The following is a 26592-nucleotide window of genomic DNA, read 5'->3' as shown; positions in this document are numbered from 1 at the left end:
TGACTGGTCCGCCTCGGCCATTACCAATTGGAGTACGTTCTGTCATTCCCATTGTCTTCACTCTGCCATTCCCTCCAGTGCCTCCTCGCCACCTGTGCCTACCGAACCTATTGACTTGTCCTCCATTCCCCCCATGTACCATGATCTTCAGGAGGTTTTTAGCAAGGACAAAGCGCTTTCTCTTCCCCCACACCGTCCCTATGACTGTGCCATTGAACTGCTCCCTGGAGCCCCATTTCCATCTCAAAAACTGTACAATTTGTCCAAGCCTGAAAGAGAGTCCATGGAGCAGTACATCACAGACTCGTTAGCTGCGGGGCTAATCCGCCCTTCCTCTTCCCCAGTGGGAGCGGGTTTTTTCTTTGTTGAAAAGAAAGACAAAACCCTGCGCCCTTGTATAGACTTCAGGGGGATAAATGACATTACAGTGAAAAATAAGTACCCACTCCCTCTGATTGATTCCGCTTTTGGCCCCTTGCACCAAGCAACCATTTTCTCCAAGCTAGATCTCCGTAACGCCTACCACCTCATCAGGATTAAGGAAGGAGATGAGTGGAAAACGGCGTTCAACACCCCCCTGGGACATTTCGAGTACCTGGTTATGCCCTTTGGTCTGACCAATGCACCAGCTGTTTTCCAGGCTTTGATCAATGACGTTTTAAGGGACATGCTTAATAGGTTCGTGTTTGTTTATTTAGACGACATCTTGATTTTTTCCAGAGACCTTGATGAACATGTCCAGCATGTAAAGCTGGTTTTAAGGCGACTATTAGAGAATAGACTCTTTGTGAAAGCAGAGAAATGCGAATTCCATGTCACATCTGTCAGTTTTTTGGGGTTCGTGGTGGAAAGGGGACAGCTGAAGGCGGATCCGGCCAAAGTTCAAGCGGTGGCCGAGTGGCCTGTCCCCGCCACCAGAAAACACCTCCAGAGGTTTTTGGGGTTTGCAAATTTTTACAGGAGGTTCATTCGCAATTACAGCCAAGTAGCGGCCCCACTCACTCAATTGACCTCCTCCAAGCTCCCCTTTGTGTGGTCGCAGGCAGCCGATGCTGCCTTCGACCGATTAAAGTGCCTGTTTACCTCTGCACCTGTGCTTTCCCATCCAGATCCTGCATTACCGTTCGTGGTCGAAGTCGACGCCTCTGACTCTGGGGTAGGGGCCGTCCTCTCTCAACGCTCCCCAGTTGACCACAAAATGCACCCCTGTGCCTTCTTCTCTCGTCGGCTCACCCCAGCAGAGAAAAATTACGACGTGGGCAACAGGGAGCTCCTCGCTGTGGTCTTGGCTCTCCAGGAGTGGAGGCATTGGTTGGAAGGTTCCACGCACCCTTTTACGGTATGGACTGACCACAAGAACCTCTCCTATCTACGGTCTGCACGTCGACTAAACTCCCGGCAGGCTCGGTGGGCCCTGTTCTTGGGTCGGTTCCGGTTCTCCCTCACCTACCGCCCTGGTTCCAGGAATGTTAAGCCCGACGCCTTATCCAGACAGTTTACTCCACCGGTGGAAGACACACCTGTGGAGACCATCCTCCCTTCCTCCTGCGTGGTGGGGGCGGCCAGGTGGGAGATTGAGCAAGTCGTGCAGGAGGCTCAACAAGATCAACCCATTCCCGAGAGCTGCCCTCCCAACCGGATGTTTGTTCCACCCGCCGCCAGAACTCCTGTGCTCCAGTGGGGACATGCTTCCAAAGTCGCCTGTCATCCTGGGTTTCATCGCACCCTCTCCTTGCTCCGACGCAGTTTCTGGTGGCCCTCCATAACGTCTGACACCAAGGAGTATGTTTCCGCCTGCTCCGTCTGTGCCCGCAACAAATCCTCCCACCAGACTCCTGCTGGCCTCCTACGTCCACTGCCCATCCCCCATCGCCCTTGGTCTCATGTTGCAGTGGACTTCGTCACTGGACTCCCACCGTCAGAGGGTAACACAGTAGTCCTTACCATTATTGATCGTTTTTCCAAAGCTGTGCATTTTGTTCCTCTGCCCAAACTCCCCTCAGCCCTAGAGACGGCCAACCTCCTCGTCCAACATGTGTTCAGACTTCATGGTATACCTCAGGACATAGTTTCGGACCGGGGTCCCCAGTTCTCCTCCCAGGTCTGGAGGGCCTTCTGCCAGGCTCTGGGAGCTTCAGCCAGCCTCTCGTCTGGATACCACCCCCAAACCAACGGCCAGACGGAGCGGGCCAACCAGGACCTCGAGTCAGCTCTCCGGTGCGTCACCGCTAGACATCCCGCCTCCTGGTCCACCCATCTTCCCTGGGTGGAATACGCCCATAACTCTCTGGTCAGCTCAGCCACAGGTATGTCTCCCTTTATGGCCTCTGTGGGTTTCCAACCTCCCCTCTTCCCCATCCAGGAGACCGAAGTGGCAGTTCCGTCCGTTCAGGAGCACCTCCGGCGGGCACGGCGGGTCTGGCGGGAGGCAAGGGCGGCTCTCACGCGGACTGCGGCTCGCAATCAACGATTGGCGGACAGACGTCGCGCTCCTGCCCCCCACTATCAGCCGGGTCAAAAGGTGTGGCTTTCCTCACGCGACCTCCCTCTGCAGACGGAGAGCAGGAAGCTAGCCCCCAGGTACATCGGCCCTTTTGAAATAGAAAAGGTAATCAATCCCTGTGTGATGAGACTCAAATTGCCCGCAGCCCTTAATGTTCACCCGGCCTTTCACGTTTCCCTGTTGAAGCCTGTGTCCACCAGTGCTCTGTGCCCTCCGGCCGAACCCCCTCCACCCCCCCGGCTCATTGATGACCACCCTGCCTACACTGTCCGGCGGTTGCTGGACGTCCGCAGACGGGGCCGGGGATACCAGTTTTTGGTGGACTGGGAGGGGTATGGTCCAGAAGAACGGTCATGGGTGTCCCGTTCTTTTATTCTGGATCCGGACCTTATTAATGACTTTTACAGGGACTTTCCTGGCAAGCCTGGCAGGCCGCCGGGTGGCGTCCGTTGAGGGGGGGGTAATGTCATGGTTGTTGAGTTTTTTGGATTTGTTTTGGTGTTCTTGGTGTTTCGGTTTTCCTTGTTTCCCTTTTTCCCCCCTCCCCTTTCCTTCCAGGGCAGTGTGTGTGGCAGCGGCGGCGGTCATTGGCTGGCTCAGCATAATGAGACGCACCTGGCTCTCATCAGTGCACTTCCCCGGGTATATGAGCTTGGCCTAGTCTCCACTCCTGTGCCGGACTATTCAGTCGTTGTCGGTAATGTAGCGCAGCAAGCTTTCTAGTGGATCTTTGGAGTTTTTTCCTTCGTGACTCTAATCAACAGTGTTTTTGTGCAGCCTTCAGTTCCTCTTCCGACCGTGGGTGCAGCTCTCATGCTCCTGATCCTACGCCAGCACGGTTCCCCTCCTGCCGACCCCGCTGCGCCAGCCAGCCGACCGCGTCCAGCACCTGCCCTCGCCTTCCGTTGTTTTTTGCTTTTTGTGAAACAATAAACTCTTTGAGAACTGCTTTTATCTCGCTCTCTGCGTCTGGGGTCCTGGCCAAACTCTGAACCTAACAGCATTTGAGGTGAACTGAGCTATATGCACAGCCACAAACAGCCTGCATTTTCCATTTCCTCCTTTTTTTTTTGTTCTCTCCCTCTCTACATCTTTCATTCTGTCCCCTCTCTCAAGTCTGTGGATCCTGAATATGCAGGAAAACATACAGTCAGACATTCAGAATGCTGCCTTTGTGATAACCTGGAGCCACAATTCTCTGTATAAACAATATCCCCGAGTTTGGGTTTCCCACATAGAGTATTATCAATTTCCTGCAAAAAGGCATGTGTCCGCAAAATCAGTGTTTTGAGGGATTGAGGAAGAAGTTAGTTGAGTTTTATATAAAGTTTTGTGCCTGCTATGAGAAGGCGCGCCTCCATGATTCACAATTTCAGTCAGTTCAAATTGTTTTTGTTCCAGGTGGATGTTAGAAGCAGTACAGCATCCAGGGGCTGCCTTCAGACTAGTTCCCAAATCTATACTGTGTGTTCAAAGTACTGCATAATAAAATTGACAATAGGCTATTATTGACCAGTCCATATGTTGTACTCATATTGTTCGCCGTAGCCTTCACCAGGGTCAGATTTGAAAAAAGTACAGTTTATATTTCCTATGTTTGACCTGTAAAGTTAGGAATTTAAATGTGTAAAACAATGCACTTTTTTCCCCTCCACTTTATTAATTTCCACAAATTGGAAAAGAAACATGCCCAAAGTACAGGAAAATAAGGCACCTTTGTAATCGTAGATTAAGAGTAGTTTTTAATTAGAATTTTATTACGTTTTATTATTTTTTTTATCAGAAGTGCCTTGGCAACAGCTGCACAGTAACTTTCTCAAACTTTGCTATTTTTCTCTTTCATGCTTTTAATTAATGTTAGTTTTCAGCTTTATTGTTTAAATATGAATCGCTTATCACAGAAATACACTTGTAGAAATTGGAAACGGCAGCGTGGGTTTTGGTTTAAAGAGCAGCAGACCTTGAGATGATCAACTCTGTGCCTACAGCATCTTTCAACCATGCAGTCAGATCAGGTGGATGCACCGTGTGACCACTTCAGCAGGAGTGGAAGTGAGTGGGGTAAGAGCCATGCTAACCCAGCTTGGACTTAAGGCTGCTACTCGCTAATGTCCAGTGAGGAAACAGGACTCAGGCTGGCCAAACAACTGGAAATCAAAGACTTTTGTGCCCACATAGAGAGAGACCTGTTCCACCTCATTATCTGGATCAAGCACTAGACGGGTGGACCACAGGACTCCAGCAGGACCTGTGGGAAGAGGATTCTGTGTTTACATCAACGATGCTTTGTGCAGAAAACGAAAACGAAACTAAACATTGAGTTTATTTTTTTGTTTTGTGTGTGATGTAATTTCTGTTATTTTAACCCGAGACACAATATTTTCCTGAACCTAACCAAGGATTTTTATGCCTAATCAAGTAGCTTTTGGGACTAAACCTAACCGAACTGCGCTCATTGTACAACATAAACTGCACCTGTAATGTCACGTAAATTATGTCATTCATCAGTGAGTCATTTCTATCAAGTGTCATATGTTAGAGTTTTTTTTTTAAACCCAAACCACAATCTTTTCCTGAGCCTAACCAAGTAGTTTTATTGCACAAACCTAACCAAGTACTTTTTGCACAAACCTTACCAAACCGCAACTGTTTTGCAACATAGACCACGTGTGTTATGCCACTTGACTTATATAACGTAATTAGACGGAATCCCACCAGGCTTGGATGTGGTCAACCCAATCGCAAATGTTTATTTGATATGAGGTGGTTTCTATATGATGATTGGCAGAGGCTTGCCACCTGTCCAAACTTAAAAAGTCACATGCCACACAATGCAATCCAATCCAATCCAATGCTAAGCAATGCCTCAGGCTCTCAAAACTCAAATCAAACGATTAAGGTAAGCAGTATTTATAAAGATGAAGTGTTTACTTCTCACATTTAATGTTTTCATTAACATATTTTACTGTACTGGTCAGCTGTAATTCAAGAAAGGTTGTAACCAGGCAGCTGTGACCCTGCTTGGAAATGGACTAAGCACTGCTAAGTCACATGTTTTGCTGCTGTGATTGGTTGGCGGTCTATCCAATGGCATCCAGAGGCATTTTGGCCCACGTGTCATCAGCAGCCCTTGGAAACTGATCATGCCAGGCTAGATTTTTACACACACCCCATGGTCCAAATGTACAGATATCTATCTAAATGTATATAGTAACTCCTCAACTGGAATATGTAAGTAAAGTCTATTTTTACCAGTGTGATTTGAGAGTGTGTTTGCAGTTGGCCTTGTCTGCAACTAGGCCACGGCTTTTGTGTTATTTGACATCACAGAGTACAGCGACAGTCTGGCTTGCACCCAGAGTCATTAAATGTTTAAATTCTCGCTGCTATAATGTCAGAAACAAACACCAAATTTTCTGCAGGGCACTGATAACGTGTAAGTCAATTAAAAAGCCATTCATGTCGGCAGCTCGCTCATATTTGCAGGAGGCGGGACAGCTGAGCGGTGAGAGCGACTTCTCTGTAAACAAAAGGTCACCAGCTTGTGTGCATTAACAGTCATGTATACTGCCTCTGATTAAAAGGGCAAGAATCACTACAAGGTGCCATGTCAGCCAAATTTGTACAGTATTGAATTATGTAAATTAAAATTACCTGTCACAACAGGAGCGGTGGGAGGAAATATTTACTCTGCTAAAGCTTGTTTACAGTGGTGAAATTAGAAAAACTGGGGGACACTGTATAAGTCACGGAAACACAAACAATATCAACTTGTAAGCATGACTTGACATACTCTATATTGTGTTTACATGCAGGGGTAAAACACACACACTAACTAGCACACACTCACACAGCACAAGGCAGTTTCACCTGTTATTGATGTGAGTAAAAATAAATCATGTTGACCGGGCTTTTGTCTGTACAGGTGATGGATACAGCCTGAGGGAGAAAGTGTTCACACACACACACACGCACACGTGTCCTGCTCTCAGTCCCAACACTTCACTATCCCCTGTCTCATCCCTCTCTCCCTCCATCTTATATGATGAAGTGCATCGAAGGACAGACCTAATATATTTCTCTTGTTTCCTTCTGCCTGGCTTTCCTCCCCCCCATCTTTCACTTCCTGCTGAGTCCTCTCTGTGTCACTAACTCAAAGGCAGCCAAGGTCTTTACTGTAAACATGTTGAGGGATGACTCAACTTAACTAAGGGACACAGGCAAAAGTTTTAAGATTAGTGTATGTGAATCACCAACCACGTCCTCATACTTAAACAATGGAGCAGATCAACTCCCAAAACAATAGCTATGACCATTGAAGAGTATCAGCAACAGGTTTGCTGGACCTAAACTTCTTGGTTAGGTTTAGAAAAAGATCACAATTTCAGTTAAAATAAGTACATTAGTTACATAAATTAAGTTGAGTTAAGTATGTAATGTGAGTTAGCTAAAGTTGAAATAAATCAACGTTCCCAGCAATTCCCTATGCAAAAGTCTTGGTTTGTTTGGCCGATCTGCCCACAACTTGTTGTTCCCAGGATATTGAAGTCATTACCTGCCCTACTCGAACTCTGATTGGCTAGCACTTGTTATCTTCGTTGGTTTGAGTTATTTAGGTTGGGTAAGGTTGGTTTCATCCAAGGGGGCAGTGCAACCCCACATGGTTGCTGAGATAGGGTTCTGCTCATGGTATTATTAACCTTTTGCAGTTAGGTTCCCTCAGCTGTAATGTTTTGGACTTCGGTGTCTGCCACTCCGCCAGGCTGGTCTTGGCGCCAGCAACACCTGCATGCGGAGAATGAAAGGGGGAGATGGTGTCATTTGTAAAGACTGACTGCTGAGTGTTATGGAGTAGAGACTGGAGGTGTTATGGGGTCTTCTGTGTGATTCGTGGATTTGGGCTTCTACCTTGAAGGTCCGTCCTGTGATCATAGGTTGAGTGGTGTGGCGGTGGGTGCATCATGAGTGGTTGCTGGGTCTAAGGGGGGTGAATGGTAATGGGGTGATACAGGAGGTTGCCTTGCTGTTGGTGATTAGTACAATAGGTGATACCTGGGGGTCAGAGATTGGGTTGGGTTCCCTGGGTCATGTGTTGGGGTCCCCAGGGTAGGTTTACAGTAGGTTTAGGCATGAGGGGTGTGATTAGGTAGGATTAGGGCTAGAAAATTAGGGTAAGCCAATCAGAAGCAGAATAAGGCAGGTCACGCCTTCACCATCCTGTGGAATTTTCATCAAAAGTCTGTTAAGTTTTACTTCACTGAAACATATTATTTTGCCCTGCCAAAAAGTTTAAGTATAGTTTTAATGATGAATTGCTGTTGGCTTATTGTTTTGTTTATAGGTTGGCTTTTATAAAGGAAGGGAAGTCATATCTGATCACTCAATAGAAAACTGCTATGGAAAAGGCTAATAAATGTTTCTGTAAAATGTTCACATGCCTGTGCTTTAACTATACGCCATCGCTCCTCTGTGGCTCCTACTGACTGCTGCGACCGCATGTCTTTCAAACTCTTCTCCTCCACAGGCGAAGTCATACACACACACTTTCCCTCCAACTGCCTCCTGAGCTTCTTTCTTCCATTAATCCATCCATCCATCTTTTCCCAGCTGTATTCCCTGTGTGACCTTGCCACAGCGCACAACCTGTCAGCTTCACACTGACCTCTCACAAACACACACACAGATGAAACGCAGTACCGATCCTCACACATGCATGCACACCAAATGACACACATGTGCACAATAACACACGCTGTCCTACGTACTGTACTCCACCCGCACACACATACACTAACTTCCACAGTGACCTGATCATCTGTCCCGCAGGAATACGTAGTGTTCCTGTTTGTCTTTCGCACTGTTGAGCTCTCTTCAAGTGAACAGGAGATGGAAGGAGGCGGGGAGGGATGTGTGATTGATTGAAAGGTGGAGTAGGTTTTTGTAAGTCAGTGACAGGACAAGACTGCGTCCTCCTTCTGTACTGTTCTACACATAAAAAGGTTATAATTTCTGGAAAGTTCCCCCAGTATATGTCTGAATACCCTAGATGCATTTAAAGCTTATGGATCCCTACTTATCTATAAGGCATGGTCTAAAGCACATGGCACAAGTGCATTTAAGATATGTTCAAGGGTTTGTATTTAGTTAATTAATCATAGGTGTGTTTTGGACATATATTAAACCAATCAGAGTGTCATCTCCCATTCCCTTTAAAAGCTGGATGTGCCTGCATTTGCCACATTGCTATTTAAATGACGGATCTGGCAAGTTGACTTTGACAGCAACAGGGAGTGCATTTGTACAGCTGGTATTAGTCTCCAAAACATCTGACAGGAGATTACAGATGTCTGTTACAGCCCATTGGGATGAGCACAGTTTAGTGACATTTGTCTTCGCAGAGGGACAGGCATGTGGTCTTTGGCCACTGTACCCTCTGCCTCCACCATCTCCCAGTCCTCCGTCCAATCAACAACTCTGTTTGACTGCATATGAGCAAATGCGCTGCTGTGTGTCCCTGTGTGTGTGTGTGTGACATATTGTTAACTCTCCTATGTCAGCACATAGGTGGGTTAACAAATTCAGCAGCATTGACTTAAGACCAGATTTTTGTTGGCTAATGCCACATTCCCTTTCTGCTTCCTCAAGATAGCAATGCACTAACAATGTGACTCCCCACACCTCGTTTTAAGACCAACACGCCCATGGGCATGCAGATGGATTTAAGTACAAGTTTGCACAACCATGCATGTTTGGTGAGAAAAATCGATAGGAAATGCCTCACAGACCTAAATGTTACAGGCTTCACTGTATTGAATCCAAAGCCCTTGCACACTCTTGCAAGGACAGGATATCAAGGTCAGTTTGCCCTTTCGGCTGAGGTTGTAATGATTTTTAAAATATACTGTTCCACAACAAAACTATCCTAAAACTAAATAAAGCCGCAGACACCCAAGCTGCAGTGGGAGTCTACACCAAAGATTTCTTAGCAAAACTGCAAACTTAATATGGCTGAAACAAAGCCAATACAAAAAGGTGTAACCAAAAAAATTACAATAGCATCACAAATCCAAATCTTAACTCCCACACAACGAGACACCACTAGTCACACCATTAGAGTTAACTTTTATTCTTTTTAAATAACCACAAAAGTATGCAAACTTGAGTGGAAGAACAATTAACTTTTTGCAAACATTGTGACACATCATAGCAGAACAAAGCAAAGGCGTAAATAGATACAATTATAATGAATTAATTGTGTTAACACCAGCATGTTTCAGGGAACTTGAGCTGTGTATGATGGCTTAATGATATGCCTGCCTGAGTCCATTAATGATATTGGTTCCACCTGTGCTTTTCCTGGTATTGTATTCCTCTGTTGTCCCTGCCTATGTACCACACATCCCTCAACCTCTATCCTACAGTGAGTTAAAACAAATTTTAAAAACTATTAAAGCACAATGAACCAGTAAACAGTAACCACTGATGATCAGTCATATCTGTTACAGTCTTTAAAATGGAGCAATCTAGACTGTCATGTTTCTGAATATAACTAATGTTGAGGTGGTTTCCTAACAGAAAGACTAAAAGGTAAGTCTCCAGGTCAGACACACCAGTCATCCACACCTGAGTTCTATCGACCTGATTATATACAGCCTTTGTTCAATCATACACCTGGCTGCACAGGTCCTGAGCCCTGTCTATACGGCCTGATGACTGGATACCTTCCAATACAACTGCACACAAAAGAAAACAAAAAAGTTACTTTCTGTATTGTACAATGCATTTACAAAAGGATTTCTTTGTGTTGGTATATACACATAGTATGCATACTGGAAAAGCACACACACAGGTCACACATGTGTCTGCATGTCTCTTTTAAATACAGGATAACTTGCCCATTACATAGAGAAACTTTTAAGCTAAATTATTTTTTGCGACATATGTTAGTGTCTTGGCCCAAAAGGGTGACTAAAGTTAGAAAGGAACTGGTCCAATTAACATTTATCATTAATCTCTGATGAATAAAAATCTGACTTCAAACTAACTGGAATCCATTCATTTTATTAATTGAGTCAAGTTAAAAAAACAAAACAAAAAAAAACACTTATTAATTTAGAATATTGCTTTGCTGCCATGTCCTAGGACGATGCACTTGTAAAGAAATGATTCTTTTAGAGCTCTTAAACCATTTGCTTTTGACAGAATTTACACTTCAAGCTGTCACTTCAAGGGGGTCACTCAGAAGAGTGCAGATCCCGCCAACACTGACATGAAGAAATTCCCTCCAAGCATTCCTGACATATCGCCTTCAAGAGAATGGGACAGCCATGAGGTCACAGTGACCCTGACCTTTGACCTAAGACCACCAATGTTTCATCACTTCATCCTTGAGTCAAACTGGTCATTTGTACCAAGTTTGCTAAAATTCCCTCATTGTGTTCTTGAGTTATTGCATTCACACGAATGGGATGACTTGAAAAAATAATGCCTGTGTCCGTGGTTGTCACCTGTGTGGAGCCATAGAAAAAGGTTTTTCAAAAAACTTGAATCATAGAGGTCTTTCAACATATAATCATGAATGTGCAAATAAACATTTAGGCTGATTAATCCAGTAGTATGCAAAATAGCTCCGGACGTAATACAGGCATCATGATCACGCATACACACACTTATGCACACCTGGTGGGGATAATGAAGTGTCTTTAAATGACCTTGTCCCAAAGCCACACATGCTAAGAGGTTGTAGATATTCTGTGTCTTTTGTTCACAACATGAACATCCAAATCAATGTGCTGCTGGTTAGCATTAAGTCTAATAATGAGGCAATCTGTATGAAACCTTACAACGGAGCAGTAACCCAACTTCAATCACCAGTCATCTAACCTGGGGCGATGCCTTTCAACTTCCTCAGAGGTGAATTCTTACATAATCCACCTTCCGGCAGAATCCTCATTATGGTCACAGTGAGTGAGAGGAAAGAGAGAAGAACTGGATCATTTGTTGAGCATCAGTCATGCATTTTTGCAGAATGGTGGGTGTACACAGCCTTGATGCCATATAGAAATTGTCTCTCTATCGGTCGATCTACCACTTTGGTCCAGCCATTCGATACATTTCCATTAACTTCTGTACAGATATTCATGGTCCAGAGGATAAATCCCCTGACCTTTCTTCTAGCATTACCAGTGGGTAAGGTTTTAACTTTTTTCTGAAAAGTATTTTAATTTTTGGCGCAAATTTTAGCATTCATTGTTCTCAGATGACTTCAGTGATCTTCTGATGCCACCATGATGTTGACATTTGTGGTTTAAATTAAATGTCTTAATAATTGGAATGAACTGTGATCACTTTTTTGATTCTTCAACTTTTTCTCTACCATTAGGTCAAAATATTAAGGCTGACACTATTTGCACCCAGGGTGGAATAGCCAATGTAGCTATTTACACCCACGTGTATATAGTCTAGCATGCCAGAGACAAGAACCAGGTGTCCATAGCCAACAATCTGGCAAAGACAATCCATGATCCTTTCCTAAACCTAATCAAGTAGTGTTGTTACCAGAAACCCAACCAGTAATTTTGTTGCCTAAGCCTAAGCAAAGAGCAAAGAAACATGTGGATGTAGCGTTGAGTGACACATACAAGTTAGGGTGGTGCTTGGTCCATCTTCAAGAAGAAAACACATGGCGTCCAGGTCATAAAGTGTCCTTAAATTAAAGCTAACAGCAGTCTAAAATATGTCTGGAATCTCCAACCCAACTATCGGTTGTTTAGTTTCATGGTTGGAAATGTAAGCACTGAGATTATACAAGGAAGAGAAGCATATAAAAGGCAGTATCTCTGGTTCTGCTGCACGTTTATGGATGCTTTTCTAAACTGTACATTGTGAGTCTGACAATGTTAAAGGATTACAATGCTAAATCAGCAGAGTGCTTGTTCCACATCCCATTGCCTTAAGTATCTAATAACATTGTATCAGCCTCCTTAAACTGTTATATCCTGGCTCTGTTTCACCTGTTCTGGATCTATCACTGTTTTTATGAGGATGCTCTGAACCCATCTGTGTGAGCAGCTGGTGTTCTTGCAGGACGACACTGCCCCCTGAGCAGCTCCGAGCTCCTCAGTATCACTTTTCTCAAGATGTTTTTCACATGTTCAGCCCACCCACTGTGGTTTGACAGTGTCCTTGAGTTTGAAAAAGACACTTTTGAAACTTATTTACTATCTATCTATCTATCTATCTATCTATCTATCTATCTATCTAGCTATCTATCCATCCACCTATTATTTTGGGGGTATAGATGATGAGCCATTTGCAGCCACCAAGGAAATTACATTTCTATTCCATTTTGTGATTGTGGCACATGTCCACTTTGAAAACAAAAAGCCCAGTGTATTTGCAGTTGCTTAATCAACATGAATCATTTGTGAGCATGTATTCACATGGCTTTGAAGACACACGGCTTTCATCTTGCAGCAACAAAGTCAGTCTTGCGGGGTTTGAAACATCAGCAGCATGAAGCAGCACTCTCTCCCCTAACGAGGTCGACAGGAGGTCACATGATGAGCACAAAAACACCCAAACAGAAGCTGGCATAGTGTCAGCCAGTCAAAATGTTGGAAGTGTTGCCATTGGCTAGATTGACATGAGTATCAAACAAACAGGTGGTCACAGCTTTTCATGCATTCTGCTATTTTTGGTAGAAAGCCTCTATGATAAATTTTTGTCATCTTCAAAGACATTTGCTAAATGCAAAAGCCCTATACTGCTGCTACACAAACAGCCAACTTTTTCATTATGTTTGGTACATGCAACCATCTTGCAGCTGCATTAATGACGAAGAGATTGGGGCCAAAATGGCCATAAAATGGCTCACAGCCCTGACATATTTTGTGCCTTTTAAAAGTGGTTAAAAGTGGTTAATATGTTGGCAAACCATTGCCTGCTTTGGCAGCAATCACACTGACTGTGCTTTTGGTAGTCAAGGATGTCTTTTCTACTTGATTCCAATGAGTGTGAAGTGTTCTCTTGTTTGTTAGTTTAATCCAAGCAGGACATTGTTCATTTTTGCAAAATTTAGAACAAGCAGAACAATACAGTAAAGGTGCCATAACCAAAGCAAACCAAAAACAATGACTTGTGAGCGAGCTCAGAGCCCCACCAGAAGCATTTCAGCAGCAGAGCATTTTGTCTGAATTTGTTGCCTTACTCAGATTTTGTTGACCTGATCATTTTGCATCTACCATTGGCTTGTAGGCCACATAATGAAATTGATTTTTTTTTTTTTTTTTTGGACTAATTTTATGAATGGGAATCTGCAAAAGGGGTTTTATTTTGAAAATCCAAGTCACATCCATGCCCATTGGAATCCAGCAGTAAGATCATGTGGATATACTGTTCACAGTATGTAGCCCTTGGTCATTTCACTTAATCTGTTGGATTCTGCTCAGCATGGACCATTCAGTTTGACTCTAATGCTTACAATAATTAGTATATGAGAAGGTATGTTGACCATCCTTAACAGTTAGTAGAAAAATCCACAAGAACTCCCCAATAATTTATCTCCTTCAGCAGCTCCCATCATGTCTTTGCTGACATTAACTTTCACCACCAATGTCAAACTACAGCGTGTGCTCTCATGACTGTATGTTCCAGGAGTTCATATAGCGCTTTCATGTAGGCAGCTCCATCTGCTTGGAATGATCTATAAAAAAAACCTAAACACCCACCGGTCAACTGAAATCAGTGAGTCTCAATGACTGAGCCGCAACTTAAGAGGTTATCTGACATGAACCGACCATCAATCTATTCAGCCTCCCACCCCCGCCACCGCCCTCCTGCCAGTTCGAGCAGCGAAGGCTGGATCATGGTGGTGGTGAGCTAAAAGTGCATTCAGTTTAGCGTCCTCACAGTTTTCGCAGAGCATCAAAACTTTATATGCACCCACTGTCTATCAGTAGTGAAAACCTCCTGACCTCATGTAAGACTAGACTAGAGAGAAAAAAGATAAACCAGCCATCTTTTGCTATATTGACTATTCACGCTCTAACAGATAACCTGTTAATTTATCAAAATTCCTCATTAAAGCAACATTATATAATTATCCTACCTTAAAATAACAGCTTCATAATCATTTATGCTACACTGACTTTTTACAGGGTGGTGTACCTGATACACCTGTTCTGGCACTATGTAACTGGTGTCCGGCTTGGGAAAAGTATGTGGAGGAGTACAGAGAAAATGTTTTCTGTTTTTCCCCTCTGATGTTTTCCAGATGTTCTGCCTCAACTGTCTTTGACTGACCGAGTTTCCCGAAGGACAGGAGAGTAAAGTTCAGCTAAATGTAGCTGCTGTTAGCTAGTTGTCTCATAGCCATCCATATAACTCAGACAGAAACTATATTCATGAATGAACACAATACAAAATATCTCCATAAATTATGAGGCACATGGCATGAAAATGAAAGTAAAACAATACATTGTTGGCCACTTGTGAAGAGTTTTAAAGTCCTTGAAAAGTCCTTTTAAAGTATGTTGAAAATCCTTTAAAGGTTTCTTAAAGTCCCTTTACCATGTGCTTGAGCTTCAGACGCAGTGTTGCTAGATGCAAAATACAGCCATACTATTTTTTTATTTTAACAAAAGTTATTGTACATACAGAAATGACAAGGATGTTACAGTGAATGGCCGCAAAAGTATGCCATGCATGCACCATATTACACAGAGACTCATCTAAACAAGATAACAACAGTTGATTGCTTTATACAGAATCAATCACAGGTCATCACACAACCACTCTTCCTGTTCTTACCCGTAAAAATAAAAGCCGCAGATTATGTCACTGCTCTACCAGCTCCTTGATCATAGCAGTGCTGATGTGATTGGTTGCTCTACAACAAGGTGTCACTGCAGGTTTATGGAAATGTCAAAATTATAGTACATTCTGCCTTTTTAAAAATGATTGCTCATATATCATATAGATGTTAAAATTATGCTACAAATACATACATACATGTATGTATGTATACATACATACATACAATCATTTTTGTACACCTGACAACACTGTTCAGACATGAGCATAACTTGAATGAATGAGAGCCTCATGACACATTAAATTTTAACACATCAAGTTATAAAAATATGTATTTATTAACTTATGCATGAAATTCAGCACTTATGAATTTATCATAACTCAGAATTCATGTAACAGTGGTGTGTAAGTGAACTGCACTCTGAAACTGGGGACGCCAAATGCGAAAAATGCCAGGCTTAACCCTAACATTTCTCTCCTGTCCACACCAGCTGGCTTTGTCTCCATCTGCGTCTCTCTTCTCCTGATAGCATCAGTGGTTCTGACACATTCATCACAACAGGTGTGAAGTCACAAAAACACTGGTCTTGCAAAGGAAATCGGCTCACTTTTGAAGCAGAATTAAATGAACGAAGGTATTTTTAGCCTCATTGAGTTCTTTTTTATTTTGACAACATGGCTATCTGATGGAACCGCACTCTGTTAAAGTCTCTTTCCAGACGAGAGCGGGTTTTTCTTGGACGTTCTGATGGATGTGCAAAGTGTCAAATTCATCTACTGAAGAGGGAAAGTTTCTCTGAGCTCACCGTGAATCTCTGCAAGTTACACAAGAGTGATGTGGAATCTTGAAGCCTCCGGTGCACCTACACTTCAGTGAAGTGGGGAGACATCCTGTGTCATATACATTTGCATATTCATAGATTCTGCAATTTTGAATGAGAACAGTGTGGAAAACCCATATCTGTCAGAAAATGTTATTCAAAGCAGATTATTTTTACACGCTCAAAGCTTGTCTTCTGAGAGAACACTGGCCTTATATAATATGTAACATTTCCACATTAAAATGTCCAAAAATGACTAGACCTACATTACATATTTTGTTGTTGACTTGTGTCCTTACATTATTTGAAATGTTGTTAAAATTTTATTCACGTAACAGTATGAACATGACTAAATGTAACATGGATAAAACTTTAATACGTGTTTAATACAGTTTAATATCTCGTCCATAAATTTCTACCTGATTCACATAGATTCATCGCCTATTGTGGTTGCTTAACAGTAAAGATAAAGCACAAGATAATAAAAATACAAACTCCCATGATCCCACACTACTTCATGGCATCATTTAAGTCTGATTTTTGATATTATATTGATCCAAAGACCCCTAGCTGCAGGAATTACATACTGTGTGTTTAAGTGAATTTAAATGTACAGTTTTTACATTACCGGACGTTTTAGGTGCTATGATTGTGCATGTTGAGAACCATTTTAAAGGAGAAATCTGCAATATATTTAATGCAATAAATAATAAAATGACCATGATATGTCATCAGAAATAGAAACATGCTAAGTTGAAATACTTGCTACTCTGACATGAACACCACAGCTGTGGTGTCCTCCTTTTAAATTTCCAGTCTGGGCTGGAATAACTGTTTTAGTTTCCCTGATTCATGTCAAATGTCATGTTTGTTGAATGAGTTGAGGGGAGGGTCTGTTTATGAGTCATACAAAATCTTTAGTGATCTTTTAGAAGGAGTATATGTTTATAATGGTTAAACTGAGCTGTATTTTAATTGAGTCTGGCAGGCTGCAAGGCAGGCAGTCACCGAATTCCAATCCTGAGTGTGTATTTTCAGATCAGTGAAATTTTACTTTCAGGATAACAGGCTTTTACATCTTTTACGGAACTTTCCAATTTTAGATGTCATACTAAGAGCCTGGAGTCTCTCTTCCAGACAGTAGATGCAGCTGTCTTCTCCTTTCAGATAAACAAGGGAACAATTTGATAGTGTTGCTCTGGCGGCTAAGGTCAGAGAGGCGTCTTGTCTTTCTGAGCGTAGATGGTTTAGATAACACTGACCCTGAATAATGGCAGCAACGGGTGCTGAGCTGTGCTCTCAGACCTTGTGTATTCAGCCTTCAAGTGTTTGGATTTGCCGGCTAATTCTATGTGCTGTACATGTGTTTGGTCTGGACCTTATTTGGGCAGAGGTTCATCATGACCTTATCTGTGAATGTTCAAAGACTATCCCAGACGACTGAAAATCCAGAATTGAAGGGAACATCAGGACTTAGCCTGTACTGATTATTCTTTCATTCTCCTTGGCCAAGTATTATTAAACCAGTTTCAGCGTGAGACATACTGGACTCCTGTGGACTTTCTCCTTTTGATGTATTGCCAAAAAGATCTTGCAATCTTGCAGCGTTCCTGCAGCTTGCGTGTGTGTCTGGGAGGAGGGGGCAAGGAGAAAAAAAAAAAACAACAACAACAACAACAACAACAACAACAACAACCAAACAACTTACTTCAACCACAGACTATGGGGGTTATTAACTAGGATTTCAACCTATTTAATATACCAGCTATGGTTTCAACTTGCTATTTGGAGTGCAATACTTCATTTTGGAAAGGTAATGGTCACATATTGCTCCTTTAATGCAAAGTTCTATTTTTTTTTTGTTGAGAAATGTAATCTATTTAAAGCTTTTCATGCTGTCCTTATGTTACCTGGCACTGTATTAGTCTGTTATTCTGCTATTTTGGCCAGAAAAATAAATTAAAAAAATAAAATAGCATCTAATACATCTAGTATAACTCTGCAGCTTGAAAAGACAGTGAAGCACAATACAAAGCGGAATTAAATTGAGCTCCTTGTCGCACAATGTTTGACTTTTCAAACTCTTTCATACCCAAGAATAGTGCTGTGACCTTGTTAAATCGAAGATAATAATTAGATTTCACTGCCTGGCACTCTTTCAGTAAAAACCTCAAGACAGACTCGCTGTATCCTCTGAGGTCGGCTTTATTTAAACTCCCAAGGCATTAGAGGAGCCTCCTACAGAGAAACATCAGAAATATTATAGCTGGCTCCGTGGGTAGAGTGCCAGCCGTATGCTTACAAAACTGTGATTTTGAGTCTGGCTTGAATTTGCAACACGCCATTTAAACCTCTCATTATCTGTTTGCGGTTCTTTGAACTCGTCTATTCTGTTCCGTTCTTTGTTGACTTACTTGGTCTCACTTTTCCTCCATCTGTGTCTAACACAAGAGCATCACATCCTGCTAAATATAATAGCCTGAGTGCCAGGCTCAAGTATTGTTTCTCAAAAATAATTGTCACTTTTCCAGCCTATTTCAGCAACGTGAAACATTTTCTACCACTTAAAGATGGCACCACGAATAGAGCTATCACACTCTGCTCTTTGGGCCTCTTGCTGAGGAACTTCCTGACCTTAATCACTTTGTGACAGTTTAATTAATCAAAGCACACAAGTCAGAACGGCTGTTTGCTTGCCTGTCTGTCTGACTGCTTTCCTCTCTTACTGCCAGTGGAAAAGCCACTTGTTTCAAGGCTGAGGCTTTTCTTCTGCTTGCACTTGAACTGACTAGTGATTCCTGCCTGCCATTAGATGATCATTAGTCATGAAACGGGAGAATAAAGGCTCTTTGACTTGCTGGATTGATGGCATTGTACCCAACATGGTGCATGATTCTGAAGTACTGATTGTCCAACTGTAGCAGCAACAGGAAATGTTACCAGTTACTAGATCTGCCAACAATACGGTGAACTGTTTCAGAATATTATGTGTGTCCTTGCTCTTTCCCTTTCATTCCAATAAAATATTGAACTTTTTGAGATCCAGTGATAGTGTATTACCTAAAAATTACTGTAACTCCAGCTGTTTCTCAACAAAAGGCAGGTGAAAGTTTACTAAGCTTAAAATGGAATTCGTTCCTTTGCAATAGAGCTCAGATTTTAAAAATTGTGTTTTTTTTAAGCATTCATGTCAATCAGAAGTGGAGAGTAACAAAGTAAAAATTCTTATATGTATACTGTACTGTACTTACACAGAGTTTACAGTATTTATTTCTCTGACAACTTTTACTCCCTACATTTTAAGACAAAGACCAGTCTTTTCTTATTATAATTTTGCATCACTGCACATCACCTTCCCAACATCAAGACCCATTCAAACCTAACTAGATGGGACAATAGAAAATAGAATAGAAATACAAAAATAGCAAAGACAATTCCTTACTGTATCCAACAGTTCATATCACACAAGACGAAACAACGAAAAAGACATAACAAGATAAAAGCAACAAAAAGATTTGACAAGACAAGAATAATATAGATGACACAAGATAAAAAGTGTAACAACATAAAAATATGAGACATAACAAGACAAAAATGCAATAAGACAATGACATAAAAGATGTAACAAGACAAAATGTGAGTTTCAGTTTGCTTTGCACAGAACCAGTTAGTAGAAATGCCCTTCAGAGGGATACTTTTTACTTTTATAGGCCTACACAATGCATTTGTAATGAATATTACAGCATAGTGTAGAAACTGGTTTAGAAAATACCTCCTGCATATGGAGAACCACCCATGAAATAGCGATAGTAGAGCTGACTAGTACTATCTACCACCACTACTACTACATGTTTTGCACAGGTGAGAGTGCTGTAAAGTGTACTGAAATAGTGACAAAATATGGTATAATCTCTGGTAAAAACTATAGCCTAAGCATGTGTTCTAAAATAAGTGCTGTGAATTTGAAAACGAAAGGCTTGGATGTGTGTTTGTGCTGGAAGTGCTAGATATTAACATTATTGGTTCACGGGCCAGTGATTAGCATTTGTGGTTAGATTGGCAGTTGGCATGCATGATTAGTGATTAGAATTGGCAATTCACAGCCTAATGAAGAAGGTCACGGTTATCAGTCATGGTCATTTGGAATCAGTAAAATTTGGTAAAATGGTTGGTTAATGTAGGCAAACCCCAGTGTCTGTTTGATGTTATTTTATAACTTTTATCGTGACCTATAAAGTGTTCTGTGTATTTGAGACTGCAAAAGTGAAGATCATTGCTAAATGCCAGGCAGCCATCTAGTAACACATCTAGTTGTAATTAATTGTGTTGCACCATTCTGGACCTGCTGACTAGGCTACACTTAGCTTGCAAGGCAGCTGGATTCATGAGATCACAGAAGAGTCCATCTTGCCAGGCTTCAAGTTATCCGTTTCTGTCTGCACCAGAGGTGGTGTGAGCCAATCAGCATCCTAGGAAGGACTACTTGCAGCTACAGTCGTGGTTTTAGGTGCGATGACAGCAAGAAGCATCCATGGAAATGACTCGCCTTTTACAAAGAATGGCGGCTAATGAAGAGGTTAGTGTAGATACTGTGATAGCGGCACTGAAAGCTTTTATCGATGGACTCTTCTTCCGACTGGCTTTGGTTGATGTTAGCCCGTGTTAGAAGTGACAGATGGTTCATCCAATCACCTGCCAGGTGTGTTTTTGAAAGCGCCTGCCCTTTTCCAAAGTTTCTATGGATGGCTTTCCAGTTGGTTCTGTGTAACACATCAGGGCAGTAGTTTTCTTCTATTTTTCTCTCCATCCCTTTCTGAGTGAGGTGAAAAATCACACTGCTTTCTGGTTACAACATTTTTCTCCTCTTCGGAACACTTCTGCAAGCTCAGTGTGGAAAGATATGGGCGGCAGGAGCAACAGAAACGCTTCCTTTAGTTGACTCCTAAGGCATGCCAGGTAGCCGTCAGCCACCCCATATGCAGCCAGTGTGGCCGGACTGGTATTTTATTCTGGCCCTGTAACAATATGGACTCAATTACTCATATAAAAATAAAATAAAACAGACAGTAAATGGACATCAACACCTGATGCCAACAGTAGATCAAACTCTGACAAATGTTCAAGCAAGGTTCGGTAACCCCTTGACATTTCAATATTGTTTTTCTATTTTTCACATTCGACCGTGCATGGGCTAATCTTATAACATTACCTAATTAGTGCTTGAAACATAATCAATCAAATGTGCCAGCGTGTCCCTTAATCAGAGCCTCTGTTTGAAATGACTCATCTCTCATTAGAAACTCAAAAGGCTCAGTCAGAAACGTAGAGATGCCTTGATCATGATTTTATGCTCAGTGTTTTAATATTGGCTAGTGTCTGTGCCCAGAGGCTCAGTATCTTATAATCCATCCATGGTTGTGAAGCCTCTAAAAAAGCGTTTACAACCCGACTCACAATTTCACCCAGATCCAATGTCATTATTTGTTTGATTTTTACAATTGCACAATTTGCATTACTTTATATGAAATCTCAGATGATTTATTTTCCTGTGCATATACTGTAGGCTAGATATTTAGCTGAAAAATGAATTCACAGAAAATTGGAGTATAAACCAGCTATCAGGAAGCCAACTGGATCACACTGATAAGACATAACAAGCCCTACTTTGTAGCAAATTAGACAACACTGCAAAAAATATGTTCTTCATTACACAACTACACTCTAATGAAACACCAACACCCTTTGGTCCCCATTGGACCCTTATTAGACTTTATTAGAGAGACAGAACTGTACTATAAACTAAAGTGAAATCACTTATCTGTTAATTCCCCATTTAAAAACAATATTTGAACTAATGGTCAAAATTGCAAAGGTAGAAAGATATTTTTTGTCTAGGGGAATAATAGACTTTGGTTTACAGTACATTTGTGTTGTAGTGTGTCCCTAATTGCCCTCTAATAAAAGCTAATAACAGGCTAACAGTGGGAAATAATACACTTTACAGTACAGTTGTGTTGTGATGCAAACTTCACTGCCCTCTGTCCAGTAGGGATCTATTAAAGGGTCTAATACTCTCTAATAAAGAACATATTATTTCTAGTTTTTGTCTAATTTTATTTTTTAAAAAAAATAAATAAATAAAAAAAATTACTGTAAAATAAATATAATAACATTATATTTTTTAACCATTCACAGTTTTGACAGTTTAATTAACCATTATAAGTTTGCTAAAAACAAATCTGGCTAGTTCACACACAAGACTTGAGAACAATACAGTGTGTAGTCTTTCAAAGAGTAACAGTGTTTCAACAGTTGGCTCCATATGCACTTACAAGCCGACGCTTTAAGGTGCTCTTACTTCACCTTCCCAGACAGCTGACAGCTTCAGAAGAGTCGGATGGAAAGGCCGTAACCTCTGGGAAGTTCTCCAGCTGAGCAGCGCTCTGACCTTGGTCACTTTTAGATGGTAATTAATTAAACCGCATGATTCCTGACTTTCGGCTTGGCCTCCACCTGCCTCTGTGTGTGTGTGTGTGTGTGTGTGTGTGTTTAATGTATGCGTGTGCACGAGAAAGAGGAAGAATGCTACTGTTTGAACTTGTGTGAAAAAATGTGTGTGTGTGCTGGAGTTGCATCAGACTGAGTGATATATGAGGATGTCGGAGTACAGCAGGGCATCATCCGACAACTAGGTCTCTCCCGCACACACACACACACACACACACACACACACACACACACACACAGACGCTCACAGAGAGCTAGGTCAGCAGTGAGGGGCCTCTGAGCCAGCAGTAGGTTAAAGTCTTAATGACGGACATTTCTCTCAGGAAACTTCTTTCCATATGTTACAGGGAGACTCCCTCAAATCATCATTTTTCACCTTGTTAGAGGAGTGTGTTTGGCTTATGAGACAGCAAGAAACAGGTAGAGGAGGGAGGAGGGGAGGAGATGAGACAACAGAGGAGGTGAGTTAACAAAAAAAAGGAGGAAAATAAGTTGTTTTTTTTGTCACAACCTGCCTGCGTGTTTCTTTGTGTCCTCCTTATGGACGGGAGGACAGGAGGGTTCAAGTGACAGGCAGATTGCTAAAAAATGGAAGATTTTCCATAATTCACGTAAAGCCATATTTTCCTGATCCTCTCTGGATTACTGGAACAAGCGAAAAAGTCATATGAGACCAAGAAAGAAATAGAGCAATAACAGAGGTGAGGTGGGAGGAGGGGAAAGAGGCGGGGAATAAGGGCAGCTTGTTACATTTCCTCCATGTTTTAATCTATATTTTAAGGCGTATATCTGTTTGGTGTAGCTCCCGAGCGATTCTGCGTTTCCCCGCGCCTCCGACAGGATTATTCTGATGGATGACGCATCAGTGCATAACACCTGTCACAGAAACAGCTCATCTGACAAAAGCTCGTCTGTGCCACAGGAGAAAGAGCACAGAGACTCTATCTAACCTGCCACAGGCTGATCCACTGCACACTAGAAACGCAAAAAAAACACTTTTCAACTTTATCTGTGTGTTTGTATAAGTATGTACGCCACTGCAATTGTTAATACTCGCTGTGTCTGGCAGGAAGGTTTATTCATCCCTGGAATCCTGCGCCTGATGATGCAAGCGGGGCCAAAAAGTGGCAAGAAAGACTTATTTCAGCCCCGAGACATCTAATCATCTCTTTACTAGATAAAACAGCGGGACTTTGAAAAAATAATGTTTTTGATTTTAATGTTTGCCTTTTGCTCCTGCGTGCTCTGTGACGCCATCAGATACATACGTAATGCTGAAAATGTTGAGAAACGTCCCTCTGATTGGACAGCAGACAAAAAGCCGCAGTGAATAATGTAGAGGGATGTCGAGGGATCTTCTGTTCATTTTGGTCTGCTCCTAAATTTCGTCAGACCACATGGAAAAGTGTGAAAGTGAGGAGAGCTGGAGAAAGACTAAGGGGGATATTCACACCTGAACCTGAAAATCATTCTTGAACAGAGGGGTTACAATCTACCTCATATGTGATCACTATATGTTATCATGTGACCTAAGCTCCACACTTCTGTAGGTCACATCTAAGCAAGTTCCATTTCCTCAAGAAATCTGTGAGATACAAGTAAAACATCTTTTTTTTTTAAAAAAAAGCTAAGTGAAGCTTTTAAAATGCAAGGTCACCAAAGCACAAAGCTTAAAATCCATTGGAATCAAATAGACACTCCACTGCTTAAACACATCCGATGTGATCTCTACCTCAGATAAAATAATAGTACCATTTAGGAGGAAGAATATATGAAGGTAAATCACTGTGGTGCACTGATTAGTACTGTCGCCTCACAGCTAGAACATTCTGAGTTCAAAATACCCCAGCTGGAGGAAATGCATGCTCCGCTTTTGATGCTTCCTAAGCATTATGATACAACAAGTGGACAACCACTGTGTAGTGCACGAGGACTAACTCAACCCTGCAGCTTCATCAAAGATACAGTTTTTTTGCCTACACAAAAACAATGAGAACATGCAAACTACACATAGAAATGGCCTGTCCCAGCCGGGATTCAAGGTCCCAAGACCCTGTTGCTGTGAGGCAATAGTGCTAATAACTAGGCCACTGTGTTCATACAAGACTTTCAGGTGTTTTCAGTAAGATAAAACCTCTACTCAGAATGAAACTGGGCATCTGTGCGCTGAAGATTACATGTAAGTTGTCTTGTCTTAATGGTTTGTGCAAAACAATGCCTGCACAGTTCTGAGAAAAGGTCTAATTAGGCAATTTAAGTGAAAACACCTGCGTAGTTGGACCGCTGGGTGTGTAGATGCAGGGAAAAAAAGTATAAACGTTGCAATTTCTCATCTCTGTTTACTTGGAAAGGCAGGAGAGTTTGCATTAGTGCCTAAAGATATGTGTGTTTCACCACTGATACGAATATATGGAAATATTACCGCCAGGTGAGAAAGTAAACAGGTTACAAGTTGTCTGCCAACAGTCTTGACTGACAGTTATCACACACTAAAATCGCTTCTCGACTCGGCCAAGATTTCCAGCATAGATCTTTACCTTCGCAGGGTAAACACAGATGTTACCAATGATACTAATGAGCCAACATGCACAATAGCAGCAGCCTGACTCTGACCTGGATGGAAAGGAACCTCACTGGTAACACCTGTGTTTACTCTACTGTTGATGTCAAAATGTTGCTACAAAAACGGTCTATTGGGCAAAGTTTGCTGAAAAATGTAATGTGTTAATAGGTGCCTTACAACAATGCCAAAGACACTGTATCACATCTTTACATGGAAAAATGCAAACGAGACATGGTGGAGCAGCTGGACAGATGGTTTAGAGGTGAGTGACTGCACATTGCACTCCAGAAGTCCCATCCTCACAGTGAAGCTGTGGGGTTCCAAAGGGTGGAATGGCCTAAAAATGCAGAAATAAAGCTCATTGCACCCTTTCACTTTAAAATACTTTCTGGCAATACATTTGTCAAAGGGTTTTACCTTGAGCAACACAGCCCACGTTTCCACTGCATGTTCAGCTTGACTGCAATTGCTGTTTTCTGGTTTTCCATTGTCAAATGTTAATAGTACCTGGTACTTTTATTTGGTATCGCCTCAGTTGAGGATCCAGGTGTCACTGATTGGCCAGTAAATTGTCACATTGACCCTTTTACAACCAACGTTATCAAAGAGCTGCACGTGCATTTCGGCAACAGAAGTAGCGATCTCTCCCCGTCATCCAGACGAGATATCAAGCTGCAAACGCGAACAAAACTGCTCGTGTTGACAAGCTGTCGTGGTTCACCGTACTTCTATTGTCACAATGCGGGCGCAGCTTTGTCACTGTTGACACACTGTAAAAGGGTCTATATCCTCAATTGTTCCAGTGTTGATGTGATTGTACAGTGCTGAAGATGATGTCACAGCAGTTTTACGCAAAGCCTTCACTAAGAATATGGTCTCATTGAGGGGGTACTATGTGCAGTGAAAGACAAAACTGTATCACGTAGAGGAAACAAGGTCTTAGACTCATTCCTGGTTTGGAAATGTATCAATTAGAGAAAAATATCTTTACATACTGGTTATTAAACCTCTTTACTATTTTCAAATCAAGTTTTTGTGTCGGCTAAAACTGCTTGTTGTGATTCAGTAGGAAGTAAGCAAGATGGAGAGAGAAAGAGACAAACAGCAGAGAAGCAGGTGACCGACAATGAACAGATAGGAAAGCTCTAATGGCAAAAGAAAACTTGGAAGCAATGTTTTGTTTTGGGGATACCTTTATAAGAGTTCACCTCACATAATACTCTGGCAGGCTGGCCCCTCCTAAGGTCAAATCCTGCGATAACCCCTCAGAGGAAGAGAAGGTGGAGAAAGAACAGATTAGTGGAATAAACAGGCAGACAGAGAGAGAATCGGGAAAAAAATGGTCTGCAAATACTTCTCTGGGTTTACTGCGAGCACTGAGCGAG

The sequence above is a fragment of the Lutjanus erythropterus genome, chromosome 14 (genome assembly GCF_056507025.1).
Source record: "Lutjanus erythropterus isolate fLutEry1 chromosome 14, fLutEry1.hap2, whole genome shotgun sequence".
NCBI lineage: Eukaryota > Metazoa > Chordata > Actinopteri > Lutjaniformes > Lutjanidae > Lutjanus > Lutjanus erythropterus.
Note: the sequence above shows the minus strand (reverse complement) of the source record.